Genomic DNA, 10,394 nt, shown 5'->3' on the forward strand with positions numbered 1-10,394 from the left:
ATCAACTGACCCAAACGTCGGTTCAGTTGGCTCAAGTGTAGGTAAATCGGAGCAGAGCAGCAGTACGAGCGAGGGGGAGAGAAGCAGCAGCAGCATGAGCAAGCGAGTGAGAGCCGAAGCAGTGGTGCAAGCGAGCAAGCGAGAGCCAGAGCAGCAGCTGCTGCATGAGCGAGCAAGTGAGAGCCGGAGCAGCAGCAGCAGTGCGAGCGAGAGAGTGAGAACCAGAGCAGCAGTAACAGATCCGACTGGTATGGACACCGCCGCCAAGGGGCCTCGCACTGGGGAGAGCCGCCACGGAGATTTTGCCCGCGGCAATGGCTTCGAGGTAGCCGCTCCATGGGGGTGCGGGATGGAGCACCATCGGCACCGGGAGGTCGAGTTAAGGAGAAGGTGCGATGCGATGAGAGTATAACCTCTTTGGTAGCGCCGAGTAGGCCTCGGCTTCGTCCGAGGAGTCGGTGAGGATGTTGCGGTTCCGGTGGAGCAGGTTAAGGCGTCACTGTGGGGATGGAGCAGCCGCGATAGACAAGGCGATCATCGGAGCAGCACCTTGGAGGTGGAGGATGGGGCGCCTGAATCGGCGAGATGACGAGATTGACGACGGATCCTGATAACCCCCAAGTATAGGGGATCGCAACAGTTTTCGAGGGTAGAGTATTCAACTCAAATTTATTGATTCGACACAAGGGGAGCCAAAGAATATTCTCAAGTATTAACAGTTGAGTTGTCAATTCAACCGCACCTGAAAGAATTAATATCTGCAGCAAAGTATTTAGTAGCAAAGTAATATGGAAGTAAAGGTAACAGTGGAAAAAGTAACAGTATTGGTTTTGTAGTGATTGTAAAAGTGGCAACAGAAAAGTAACTAAGCAAAGATCAATATGTGAAAAACTCATAGGCATTGGATCAGTGAAGGATAATTATGTCGGATGCGATTCCTCATGCAACAGTTATAACCTAGGGTGACACAGTACTAGCTCCAGTTCAACAATGTAATGTAGGCATGTATTCCGAATATAGTCATACATGCTTATGGAAAAGAACTTGCATGACATCTTTTGTCCTACCCTCCCGTGGCAGCGGGGTCCTATTGGAAACTAAGGGATATTAAGGCCTCCTTTTAATAGAGTACTGGACCAAAGCATTAACACTTAGTGAATACATGAACTCCTCAAACTACGGTCATCACCGGTAAGTATCTCGATTATTGTCACTTCGGGCTTAACGGATCATAACACATAATAGGTGACTATAGACTTGCAAGATAGGATCAAGAACTCATATATATTCATGAAAATATAATAGGTTCAGATCTGAAATCATGGCACTCGGGCCCTAGTGACAGGCATTAAGCATAGCAAAGTCATAGCAACATCAATCTCAGAACATAATGGATAGTAGGGATCAAACCCTAACAAAACAAACTTGATTACATGATAAATCTCATCCAACCCATCACCGTCCAGCAAGCCTATGATGGAATTACTCACGCACAGCGGTGATCATCATGAAATTGGTGATGGAGGAAGGTTGATGATGACAATGGCGATGGATTCCCCTTTCCGGGGCCCCGAACGGACTCCAGATCAGCCCTCCCAAAAGAGATTAGGGCTTGGCGGCGGCTCCGTATCGTAAAACGTGATGAATCCTTCTCTCTGATTTTTTTCTCCCCAACATGAATATATAGAGTTGGAGTTGAGGTCGGTGGAGCATCAGGGGCCCCATGAGGCAGGGGGCGTGCCCCCACCCTCGTGGACAGGGTGTGGGCCCCTTGATGTAGATTCTTTCGCAGTATTTTTTATATATTCCAAAAATATTCTTCGTTCATTTTCAGGTCGTTCCGAGAACTTTTATTTCTGCACAAAAATAACGCCATGGCAATTCTGCTAAAAACAGCGTCAGCCCGGGTTAGTTCCATTCAAATCATGCAAGTTAGAGTCCAAAACAAGGTCAAAAGTGTTTGGAAAAGTAGATACGATGGAGACATATCAACTCCCCCAAGCTTAAACCTTTGCTTGTCCTCAAGCAATTCAGTTGACAAACTGAAAGTGATAAAGAAAAACATTTACACACTCTATTTGATCTTGTTGTAATAAATGTAAAGCCAGCATTCAAGTTTTCAGCAAAGATTATAAACTAATCATATTCACAATAACATTTAGGTCTCATGTTTACTCATATCAAGGGCATAATCAACTAGCGAGCAATAATAATAAATCTCGAATGACAACACTTTCTCAAAACAATCACAATATGATATAACAGGTTGGTATCTCGCTAGCCCTTTCTGAGACCGCAAAACATAAATGCAGAGCACCTTTGAAGATCAAGGACTGACTAAACATTGTAATTCATGGTAAAAGAGATCTAGTCATATTCATACTCAATGTAAACTAATAGTAATGCATGCAAATGACAATGGTGCTCTCCAACTGGTGCTCTTTAATAAGAGGATGATGACTCAACATAAAAGTAAATAGATATGCCCTTCGCAGAGGGAAGCATGGATTTGTAGAGGTGCCAGAGCTCGATCTTGAAATAGAGATGGATAATATTTTGAGTGGTATACTTTCATTGTCAACATAACAACCAAGAGATCTCGACATCTTCCAATCTACACACATTATAGGCAGTTCACAAGAAGAATGGTAAAGTTTATACTCCCCCTACCACCAACAAACATCAATCCATGGCTTGTCCGAAACAATGGATGCCTCCAACTAACAACAATCCTGGGGGAGTTTTGTTTGCAATTATTTTAATTTAAGCATGGGACTAGGCATCCCGGTTACCAGCCATTTTCTCGTGAGTGAGGAGCGAAGTCCACTCCTCTTGAGAATAACCCGCAAAGCATGGAAGATATAGATAGCCCTAGTTAATCCATGAGCTATTAGAGCATACAAAATATAATTTCATTTGAAGGTTTAGAGTTTGGCACATACAAATTTGTTTGGAACGGCAGGTAGATGCCGCATATAGGAAGGTACAGTGGACTCATATGGAACAACTTTTGGGGTTTATGTGAGTGGATGCACAAGAAGTATTCCCGCTTAGTGCAAGTGAAGGCTAGAAAGAGACTGGGAAGCGACCAGCTACAGAGCAACAATAGTCATGAACATGCATTAAAATTAATCAACACTGAGTGCAAGCCTGAGTAGGATATAATTCACCATGAACATAAATATCATGGAGGCTATGTTGATTTTGTTTCAACTACATGCGTGAATATGTGACAAGTCAAGCCACTCGAATTGTTCAAAGGAGGATACCACCCTATCATACCGCATCACAACCATTTTAATAGCATGTTGGCATGCAAGGTAAACCATTATAAACTCCTAGCTAATTAAGCATGGCATGAGCAACTATAATCTCTAATTGTCATTGCAAACATGTTTCATTCATAATAGGCTGAATTAGGAATGATGAACTCATCATATTTACAAAAACAAGATAGGTCGAGTTTATACCAGCTTTTCTCATCTCAATCAGTTCATCATATATCGTCATTATTACCTTTCACTTGCACGACCGAACGATGTGGGTAATAATAATAGTGCGTGTGCATTGGACTAAGCTGGAAGCTGCAAGCATTTAATACACAGGAGAAGACAAGGTAATGTGGGCTCTTGGTTAGATCAACAATAGTGCATATGAGAGCCATTCAACATTTTCATCATGGTCTTCTCCTCTCGACCCCCAAAGAAAAGAAAAGAAATAAAACTGTTTACACAGGAAAGCTCCCAACAAGCAGAAGAAGAACGAGAAATATTTTTGGGTTTTCTTTTAATTACTACTACAACAAGCATGGAGAGTAAACTAGCTAAAAGCTACAACTAATTTTTTTGGTTTTCTTAAGGTTTTTCAAACATACAAGAAGAAGATATAGAAAAAGGAAAATAAACTAGCATGGATATTACAATGAAGAAGTATGAGCACCGACAACTAGAATGAGTGTGTGAACATGAATGTAATGTCAGTGAGAAATACGTACTGCCCCAAGCTTAGGCTTTTCGCCTAAGTTGGTCTATGCCCATGGATCAAAATGGTCCTCTCTAGTGTACCGAGGAGGGTCCTCGGGGTGCCACTGGTTGGTGATCTCCTCCGGATCCCACTGATAAACATACCGCCGATAAGGGTCAGGAGATGGCTCTGCAGGCTCTGGGGATCATGTTCGCTCTCAATATGCATAAATGTCATCGGGCAGGATGATGCATGTGCCTGAATAAATGTTAAACAAAGAAGGTGCAGGCAGGGTAATAATTTGACAAGTCTTTTCACTGAATACCAGGTTATAAATGAGTCTCTTCTCCTTATCATCGCAAATAAAATTGCGTGCTACCATACTTTTATAGTCTAAGAAAATAGGGGGCATCACCTTCTCTTCTTTCTCATAGTGTCTAATAAGTATCTCAAAATGTTTAGCAAGACGCAAAGCAAAGATACCTCCAAAAATGGGGACCTTTGTACGATTTAGACTCAACCATTTAGCAACCATAGCACCTAAACTGAAAGTTCTATCACGGAATAAAGCATGTCGCAAAATGGCGAGGTCAGGAGCACTGAGACCCCCACTGTTCCCGCAGCCAATTAAACATCTACTAGCAAATATTGCATAGTAACGTAGAACAGGAAAAATGTATGCTAGTAGTTCTTGCATCTGACACTTTCTCGTTTCCCCTAGAGCAATCATATCAATAAATCCTGTCACATCCCTAGGATGTGGTTCCTCGACGCTGCCCTCAGAGGGCAACTTGCAAACTGCACAAAAATCATAAAGTGACATCTCCCTAAACTCATCATATAAATAAAAATCCACTGAAGGTGGCGATCTCCTAGCATGGAAATGAAATTTTTGCACAAAAATATTAGTGAATAGGAGATACTGTTCGAGCTAGTCGTGGAGGAAGTCGGTGAGGCCTGCATTCTCATCCAAGTAATAAAAATCATCCTGAATCCCGGCTACTCTCAAGAACTCATCACAAGGACATTCGCACGGCCGAACCACCGTAGTGCGAGGGAGATTATATTTGGGCTTCTTATTCTCTTCACTTTGTTTATCCTTCGAGCTTCGGCTCGAAGAGCCCCTCAAAAATATCTTCATCATTTTCTGAAAATTTATGAAAAATTTAGTAACTTGATAGCAACTACTCCTACAAGTTCATAGAGGTCATATCATGCATTAAAACTACTCCTACAAGTTCCTAGAGGTCATATCATGCATTAAAACTACTTGGGACCATACAAATTTGACATGCAAGCTCAAGAACAGTGTCACCTAAGCAGCAAAAAATTGCAATAAATAAAGCACTAGAACAAAAACTAATTGGACCATTGGAGGAGTCAGATACCAAAGAACAATCCCCCAAAGCAGTTTTGTGAATGGAACTTTGAGCAAGGAGATCGAAAATGGCAGCAAGATGAGCTAGAACTCGGGTTTGAGCTGGTGGAGGATTTTTTTCTGGAGGAAGACGAAGTGTGTGGGTGCAAGAATAAGTGGAGGGGGCCCATGTGGGGTCGACGAGGCAGGGGGACGCGCCCCACGGGGGTGGGCGCGCCCTCCACCCTCGTGGGCACATGGTGGGTCCCCCTGGTGTGTTCTCAGTGCCAAATATTCTTAAATAATCTAGAAAAAAATCATATTTCATTTTCGAGGCATTTGGAGAACTTTTATTTCAAGGTATTTTTTATTGCATGGATAATTCAGAAAAAAGACAGAAAATACTATTATTGCTTTATTTAATCTAAATAACACAAAGTAAAAGGAGGGTACAGAGGGTTGTGCCTTCTAACTTCATCCATCTCATGCTCATCAAAAGGAATCCACTAACAAGGTTGATCAAGTCTTTTTAACAAACTCTTTTCGAATAACATGAAATCGGAGAATTTTTGAATAACACTAGGTTACCTCAACGGGGATATGCATGTCCCCAACAATAAGAATATCATATTTCTTCTTGACAGTAGGAAGAGGAAATTCAAAACCTCCAATAGTAATCGTTGAAGTTTTTCCAATAGAATTAATATTATGGACTTGAGATTATTTCCTCGGAAAGTGTACCGTATGCTTATTACCATTAACATGAAAAGTGACTTTGCATTTGTCGCAATCAATAACAGCCCCTGCAGTATTCAAAAAGGGTCTACCAAGTATAATAGACATACTATCGTCATCGGGAATATCAAGAATAACAAAGTCCGTTAAAATAGTAACGTTTTCAACCACAACAGGCACATCCTCACAAATACCAATAGGTATAGCAGTTGATTTATCGGCCATTTGCAAAGATATTTCTGTAGGTGTCAACTTATTCAAACCAAGTCTATGATATAAAGAGAGAGGCATAACACTAACACCGGCTCCAAGATCACATAAAGCAGTTTTAACAAAGTTTCTTTTAATGGAGCATGGTATAGTTGGTACTCCTGGATCTCCAAGTTTCTTTGGTATTCCACCCTTAAAAGTATAATTAGCAAGCATGGTGGAAATTTCAACTTTCGGTATCTTTCTTTTATTTGTGACAATATCTTTCATATACTTAGCATAAGGATTCTTTTTAAGAATATCAGTTAAATGCATACGCAAAAAGATAGGTCTAATCATTTCAGCAAAACGCTCAAAATCCTCATCATCCTTTTTCTTGGATGGTTTAGGAGGAAAAGGCATGGGTTTTTGAACCCATGGTTCTCTTTCTTTACCGTGCTTCCTAGCAACAAAGTATGTCTTATCATAACGTTGATTCTTTGATTTTGGGTTATCAAGATCAACAACAGGTTCAATCTCTACATCATTGTCATTGCTAGGTTGAGCATCAACATGAACATCATCATTAACATTATCACTAGGTTCATGTTCATTACCAGATTGTGTTTCAGCATCAGAAATAGAAATATCATTGGGATTCTCAGGTGTGTCAAAAACAGGTTCAGTAGAAGCATGCAAAGCCCTATCATTTTTCTTTCTCTTCCTCTTACAGGAACTAGGTGTATCAATATTAGTTCCTTGAGAATCTTGCTCAGTTCTCTTGGGGTGTCCCTCAGGATACAAAGGTTCCTGAGTCATTTTAACCCCTCTAGTCACAACTCTAACATCATTATCATTTTTCTTATTATTTAATTCATTGAGAAAATCATTCTGAGCTTTAAGCACTTGTTATACTTGAGTGGTAACCATAGAAGTATGTTTACTGATAAGTTTAAGTTTACCTTTAACTCTAGACATATAATCACTCAAGTGTTCAATCATATAAGCATTACGTTTCAATTGTCTACCAACATAGGCATTGAAGTTTTCTTGTTTAACAATAAAATTATCAAACTAATCTAAGCATTGGCTAGCAGACTTATAACAAGGAATATCACCTTCATCAAATCTATAGAGAGAATTTACCTTTAATGCCTGTGGCGGGTTATCAAGACCATGAATTTCTTCAATAGGTGGTAAATTCTTAACATCTTCATATTTAATACCTTTTTCTTTAGTAGATTTATTTGCCTCTTGCATATCTTCAGGACTGAGAAATAGAATACCCCTTTTCTTCGGAGTTGGCTTAGGAGTTGGTTCAGGAAGTGTCCAATCATTTTCATTACTCAACATATTGTTCAATAGCAATTCATCTTGATCAACAGTTCTTTCCCTAAGAACATAACCAGCACAACTATCTAGGTGGTCTCTGGAAGCATCAGTTAGTCCGTTATAAAAGATATCAAGTATTTCAGTTTTCTTGAGAGGACGATCAGGTAAAGCATTAAGTAATCGGAGAAGCCTCCCCCAAGCTTGTGGGAGACTCTCTTCTTCAATTTGCACAAAATTATATATTTCCCTTGAGGAAGCTTGTTTCTTATGAGCGGGGAAATATTTAGCAGAGAAGTAATAAACCATATCCTAGGGACTACGCACACAACCAGGATCAAGAGAATTAAACCATAGTTTAGCATCACCCTTTAATGAGAACGGAAATAACTTAAGGATAAAGTAATAGCGCGTTTTCTCATCATTAGTGAACAGGATGGCTATATCATTTATTTTAGTAAGATGTGCCACAACAGTTTTAGATTCATAGACATAAAAAGGATCAGATTCAACTAAAGTAATTAAGTCAGGATCAACAGAGAAATCATAATCCTTATAGGAAATACTGATAGGTGAAGTAGCAAAAGCAGGTTCATGTTTCATTCTAGCATTCAAGGATTTTTCTTTCAGCTTAGCTAATAGTTTTTTAAGATCATATCTATCATTGCAAGCTAAAAAATATCTAGCAGTTTCTTCATCCATAACATAACCGTCAGGCACATCAAGCAATTCATATCTAGGGGGAGAATCTTCATCATCACTTTCATCAATATTATCAGTTTCAATAATTTCATTCTCTCTAACCCTAGCGATTTGTTCATCAAGAAATTCACCTAGTAGCACAATATTATCAAGCATAGAAGTAGTTTCATCATAATCATAATGTATAGCAGAAGTGGCATCATCAATAACATGCAACATATCAGAATCAATAGCAGGTGTAGGTGTCGCAAGTTTACTCAAAACAGAAGCTGAATCAAGTGCAGAGCTAGATGGCAGTTCATTACCTCCACTACTAGGAAAAGGCTTATTAGTGGCGCACCTGTTTTGGCCATTAATGGCGCACTACAGGTGCGCCACTATCATCACGCCACTAGTAACATATACTAATGGCGCACCCCTGGTACGCCATTAGTATACCATACTATAGTGGCGCACCAGACATTGCGCCATTAGTATGTCACACGGTGCGCCATTAGTATGCTTCCCAGGGGGCCATATTTACCTTGTGCTCTGGGTTACTAATGGCGCACTGATAGATAATGCGCCACTAGTATTTTTATAGCAGTGCGCCACTAATGTGATGTTTGGTGCGCCACTAGTATGAATATTAGGATTTTTTTTATTTTCTGATATTTTCACAGGTTATAAAATATATTACTGCACAGAATATAGATAGCACAACATATAAATAGCAGATTCATCAAATACAATAGAAGATTAGTCTCCGAATACAATTCATCATATTAGTCTCCGAATTCAAAAGACCAAACAAAGTTAGAACACTACAAGTCTCGAGACCACGAGTAGCGAGTTTGTCGAAAGTAATACTACATTCGGAGATAATTGAGAAATGTGTCCTCTCTTATCTCCGTGCTACTGCTACTGCTATGCCTAAACATGACCTAAATACCCTATTTAAGGTAAAATAGCATAAAACAAAATAGACCCTGACTCTCCATTATGGAGAATGGAGATCATCCTGTCTCAAATTCTTGCGCTTCACTTCCTTTTGCTTCCAAGAACCTCCTTACGACTGTCCATACATTTTTTTCCATCCTTTGATTTGCATGTCTCCACTTATTTTCGAAATCTGGTATGGACAGTTGAGATTCGTAGGATGACTTGGCTGTATGTTCAAAACATTAAGGCTACCTTTCTGATACATCAAATGAGGCACACAATTCTCTGGGATTATCTGTTGAAAAACATAGTAATAACTTCATAGTTAGCAATGATGTACTAGTTTTATAAGTATGCAAAAGATGCACGGATGTCGTAATAGTAAAAAATCTTACTAGGGTATCTCCATGGTAGTTACCGTAGTTCAACACATACACTAGTGGCACGTATTGACCATAATGTTGAGGAGTTTGATTGTAGATATTGTAATTCTCAATGTCAATACAAAATCCGACCAGATGATTTTTCTCCTTGTAAGTTAATTCGGAGCCATCGGTGTAGTCGGTTTTGTCTACCATCTCCCGCACATTCTTTGAAGAATGAACATAAGCTATCAATGGAAATAAGTTGTCAACTATTTTGAAATGAACAATATAAATTAGTTAATAAATAACTATGTTTGATAAAATCACATAGCGGTAAAACTAGAGGCGTATCAACAAGGACCCAAATGTCCATATTGTCTTGGTCGATGTTAGGATCACCAAGATCCCATGGTGACAAGCATACCCTCATCAAAACCATACATCTTGCAAAATGCTTCCCAATTTTTGCAACCAAAATGGGTTACGCTCCCAGAATTATACAGATTTACTTCAAAATCCACATCATGATGAGTCCTTAGGTGAATTTTCTTTGTTTCAGAATTTTCATGGTCTTCAAAATCCATCCTCTCCAAGACATAGCATCTTGCATGGCATGGGATAAGCTATACTTGAATTGTAAAAGATGAAAATTACACGTTGAAATAGTTGAAGTCATGCTTAATTATGAAAAAAACACTTGTCATCGTTGTGTACCGTTTCAACTTCGAAGGTCTCCTCGAGCTTAATGCTGAAGCGCCAATCATCATCCAGGTGAAGCCTGTCGCACAGACCTCGATCGTCGTGGCACCAGTCGCACTCCCTCGGGAGACTTT

Source organism: Triticum dicoccoides, chromosome 1A (assembly GCF_002162155.2).
Source record: "Triticum dicoccoides isolate Atlit2015 ecotype Zavitan chromosome 1A, WEW_v2.0, whole genome shotgun sequence".
Lineage (NCBI taxonomy): Eukaryota > Viridiplantae > Streptophyta > Magnoliopsida > Poales > Poaceae > Triticum > Triticum dicoccoides.